This window comes from Danio aesculapii, chromosome 1 (assembly GCF_903798145.1).
Source record: "Danio aesculapii chromosome 1, fDanAes4.1, whole genome shotgun sequence".
Classification (NCBI taxonomy): Eukaryota; Metazoa; Chordata; class Actinopteri; order Cypriniformes; family Danionidae; genus Danio; species Danio aesculapii.
Genome location: NC_079435.1, coordinates 11,266,513 through 11,272,044, shown reverse-complemented (window position 1 = coordinate 11,272,044; position 5,532 = coordinate 11,266,513).

The following is a 5,532-nucleotide window of genomic DNA, read 5'->3' as shown; positions in this document are numbered from 1 at the left end:
CTTTATGAATCATATTGTATACACACACGCACGCACGCACGCACGCACGCACGCACGCACGCACGCACGCACACACACACACACACACACACACACACACAGACAGACAGACTCGTATCATATTTTGTCTTAACAGTCTTGAAATGCAAACATTGATTTCAAGTTCATCAGTATTTTACAGTCAACATGAAATCTTTTTAATACTAATTGCTGGTTTAATGAAAACTATTTATTGGTGACATTATTTTTTCCCCCAACGTGATCAGTTTGAGTAGTTATTCTTTTTTATTTTATGCGAATATATTGCGACACATAAATAAGAGACATAAAATTGGTGTAAATCTTTCGTGTCGATTTGTTAGACTGCTATTAAATCAAGAAAAATATAATAGTAACACATTTTAATGTTTTAATCATTTTCATTGGCTAGATTAAGTTTAAAATGATCCTCTTTCCAACTGAAAGTTCCCGCTATTGTGCTATTTTAGAGCTTGCTGATTTTGTTTTAGAGATTTCTCGTGCTGCTCATTTACAATATTTTACATAAAAAAACCCATTTCAATTTGTTCATAATATTCATTGCATTTCCCAGTTCTGGGTTGCAGCTGGAAGGGCATCTGCTGTGTAAAACATATGCTCAAATAGTTGGCGGTTCATTCCGTTGTGGCGACTCCTGATGAGTAAGATACTAACCCGATGTAAAATTAATGAATATTTATCGCAACCACAGCCCTATAGTTGGTGTCTGAAACATCCGTCTTTCTAAATCCCGCCTTCCTGAGAGTTTACTCTAATCTGATTGGTCAGATTAAAGCCCAGTCTGTTTTGATTGACCAGTCACTTCAGTGCATGTCAGAAACCAAGCTCTCATTCCCACATCTGGATTTCTGCTCTTCAACACTTTTAAGCCATGATATAAACATTAAGGCCCTGTCCACACGAACATGGATGTTTTCAAAACCGCACTTTTTCCTACGCAGTTTCACTGTTTTTTCCATATGAAAACAGAGTACTCCGACCAGAACGAAGATTTTTTGAAACTCCGGGTACAGTGTGGTCGTGTGGACAAGTTTTCGCCTCATGATGTAAACATGTACGCGGTTTTCTCCTTTCTGATTGGCCAACACCTCCAACTCGGAAGACATGAATGAAGCCGCCTTTCCACTGCATATTCAGACACGACTGTCGAAATACGCCCCCTTGTGGCAATCCAACACCATCTCATGGCAATTCGTAACTTTTTGATTTAGTGACTAATTCATATGAAATTGTACAGTCTCATTCCTACGATTTAGTACGATTTGCTCATCCTCCAATGATGTTTGGATTTAGGGGGGCGGGGTTTAGTGCCACGCCTCCTTTTTAAAACCGTACATTTTCGTACGACTGAACTCATACAAATTAGCCACTAATCTGACAAAACGTAAAATAGTCGCACAAAATTTCCAGTTTTGTTGTGCACCATGAAGAGAAGCTGATTCTCGCGGTGTCCAAAATAAAGGAGTGCAAAAACAAGAGCCTTTATTCTACGTGTGTTCACCATGGTTGAATAAATGAATGAATACTAGAAATGCATTCAATTTTGGAGGGAATGTGGAGACAGCATTAAAAAATAACATTTTTATTACTCATTTATGAATAGACATGCTCTTTTGTATATAGACTTTTTTCTGATTCAAAAAGTAACAAAAGATTACGAAAAACTATTAATAAATCTCATCTCGTGCACACCGACCTGATTGGACAACACTGGAATACACCACATCCGGTCGTATACGGTCTAGTCACAGAAGATCAATTATATTAATGGATCTGCAGCTTAAATCAGATCCGAATTTCCGCATATAGAGATGATCGGAACTCCAGACTACTCTCCATTGGAAATGAATGACTTCCGGTTTGTCGCTTTTCGTCTGTAGTGGAAAGGCGGCTTTTGCACAAACATATCTTATATTCTGCATTGTTCGGCCACAGGACACAAATAAACCCATGTTCTTACTATTGCATTGACTTGTATGCAGTTTACTCACAAAACATACTTCATTTTCCTTTTGGCGTGAACTCAGCATAAAAGTGTCATTATCGCCCCCTGTTGGTTCGGCGTGCCATTACATGCATCACAGTGCGTTTTCATGTGATTTTTGAATCAATTATTTATTTAATTTTTTTATGAAACCTTGGCGGAGTGGTGGCTCAGTGGCTAACACTGTCGCCTCACAGCAAGAAGGTCGCTGGTTTGAGCCCCAGCTGGGTCAGTTGCCATTTCTTTTTTTTAATAATAATTTCTTTGAGGTTTTCACCTTTATTTGACAGGACAGTGGAGATTATTGACAAAGCATGTGGAGCAAAAAGAGGGGAAGGATCGGCATAGGACCGCGAGGCGGAATCGAACTCGGGTCGCCGTGAGTGCATGTGTTGATGCACTACCCACTACATCACTGGCACCGACCAGTTTGCATTTCTCTGTGGAGTTTGCATGTTCTCCTCGTGTTGGCGTGGGTTTCCAAAAGTCCAAAAACATGCGCTTTAGGTGAATTGAATAAGCTAAATTGGTCGTAGTGTATGTGTGTGAATGAGTGTGTATGGGTGTTTCCCAGTACTGGGTTGTGGCTGGAAGAGCATCCGCTGCGTAAAACATATGCTGGATAAGTTGGCGGTTCATTTCACTGTGGCGACCCCTGATGAATAAAGGAACTAAGCCGAAAAGAAAAATGAATGGAAAACTCCATTTAAAAAATGTCCGTGGACATGGCCTAAAGATGACACTGAAATGAAAAACTACAACTACAGTGTTTGACGGTCAAATTTCAGTCTATTACACAACTCACAAGTCAATATACGTGGCTCATTTCCTTCGAATAAAGAGTCATTTTAACACCTTTGCTGTAAACAGGACTTAGAGATTTTGGAGCTGTGAACGGGCCTGGTACGACTTGCTCCTTCGTAATCTGTTTAATTGGTCTTACTGTGATCTAATCCACAGTCAGCAAACATCAATGTGATTAGAGAACCAGTGCGTTTGCTTTGCTAAAACCACCGACAAAAAGCAGCAACACTTAGCGACACAATTTCCCTTTATTATACAGATTTACAGTCATTTTATTCGAGGGTGTTATGACTGGGATCAGGATATATGCTTTGTCACCAAATAATGAGCACATGATGATATCTGAAAGGATCTGAATTCAAATGATTGACATATTAAGCTGTAAATGATTGGTGTCTGCATCAAACTGCATTTATGAAAGTGAGTTTATATACAAATAACGCTTATTAAATGCAAGTAAAGCGATTCATTTGTGAAAATAAATGTTAGGCAGTGAGTGAAATCATGTTCAAGTAGAACTGATCGTAACATGGAAAATTATTATGCAAAATTGATTTAAATTTAAATTGATAGACATGTATTTCTGTCAAATGGATAACACATAGTGGTTTGAAGGATAGTGGCAAAGTATTACAAATATATTCATATGTTGTTGAGATTTTAAGGATATCATTAAAAGTTTTTATATATAAACTGAATAAAATCTGTAAATCACAGACAAAATGTATCAGTTATTATTTTTATGCTCAGAAAAACAATTACATTAGACACATTCTGACGTACAGGGATAAAAAATACATCCTTTTTAATCCTTGAAAGCCCCCTGTTCATAACTGACCTATATTTTAAGAATTGGACAAGCACAGAATATCATTAAGTGTTGCAGAAGTAATTGCACAGACTTAAACTGTTTTTTTTTTTATTTTTATATTTCCTCTTGGCATGAAGAAGTGTGTAAATTCTGCTTTTCTAGAGCCGTTAAACGGTGATTTGTTTGAGCAGCTGTAAAGCTACACTCACCGGCCACTTTATTAGGTACACCTTACTAGTACCGGACCCCCTTTTGCCTTCAGAACTGCCTAATCCTTCGTGGCATAGATTTAACAAGGTACTGGAAATATTCCTCAGAGATATTGGTCCATATTAACATGATAGCATCAAGCAGTTACGGCAGATTTATCGGCTTCACATTCATGATGTGAATCTCCAGTTCCACCACATCCCAAAGGTGCTCTATTGGATTGAGTTCTGGTGACTGTGGAGGCCATTTGAGTACAGTGAACTCATTGTCATGTTCAAGAAGTCAGATTCGCGCTTGATGACATGGTGCATTATCCTGCTGGAAGTAGCCATCAGTAGATGGGTACACTGTGGTCATAAAGGGATGGACATGGTCAACAATAATACTCAGGTAGGCTGTGGTGTTGACACAATACTCAGTTGGTACTAATGGGGCCAAAGTGTGGCAAGAAAATATCCCCCACACCATTACACCACCACCACCAGACTAATGGTTGATACAAGGCAGGATGGATCCATGCTTTCATGTTGTTGACGTCAAATTCGGACCCTACAATCTGAATGTCGCAGCAGAAATCGAGACTCATCAGACCAGGCAACATTTTTTCAATCTTCTATTGTCCAATTTTGGTGAGCTTGTGCGAATTGTAGCCTCAGTTTCCTGTTCTTGGCTGACAGGAGTGTGTACATGCCTAAATGCATTGAGTTGCTGCAATGTGGTTGGCTGATTAGAAGTTGGACAGGTGTACCTAATAAAGTGGCCGGTGAGTGTATATCTTATATAGTGTATACACAACTTGATTGAAAACAATTGTCAGACGAAGATGCTAATAAGAAATATATACTTCATTAAAGCGTTGTAAATCCTACACATGGGTTTCCCATGAAATCAAATGCACTCCGAATCGAAGTTTGTTTCAAGTTGCAAAAAGTATCAAAATTATGAAAAATAAAGTATAAAAAAGTATATGGGTTTAACAAAACATGCCATATTTGTATTAACTGAGTGAACACTGTAATAAACATAATACATGCAAAGTTTAAATATAAAGCAATGCAATCGCCTTCATTGTTGGAGAAATGTGAATGCTTTCATATCGGAGATAATCGATTATGAATAACGTTTTGTGAAATGTAAAATACTGGTGCTTGCTGAATAATATTTCCTTCATTATGTTCATTACTGTAAGCTTCATTACTGATGAATCTGGGATTTAACACTGTAGGTTAGTGAAAGATTAATGCATAATTAAGAATATAGTATACTGCAATTCTTCCACACTGTACACTACCTGACCAAAGTCTTGTCGCCTATCCAAGTTTTATGAACAACAATAATAACTTGACTTCTAGTTGATCATTTGGTATCAGAAGTGGCTTATATGAAAGGCTCCAATCCTGGAGCACCTTGACCTTCTTTTCTTTCAGGAACTTTGATCTGGAGGCTGAAGTATGAAAAGGAGCGCTATCCTGCTGAAGAGTTTGCCCTCTCCTGTGGTTTATAATGTAATGGGCAGCACAAATGTCTTGACACCTCAGGCTGTTGATGTTGCAGTCCACTCTTCAGATCTCTCGTACGCCCCCATACTGAATGTAACCCCAAACCATGATTTTTCCTTCACCAAACTTGACTAATTTCTATCAGAATCTAGGGTCCATGCGGGTTCCAATAGATCTTCTGCTTT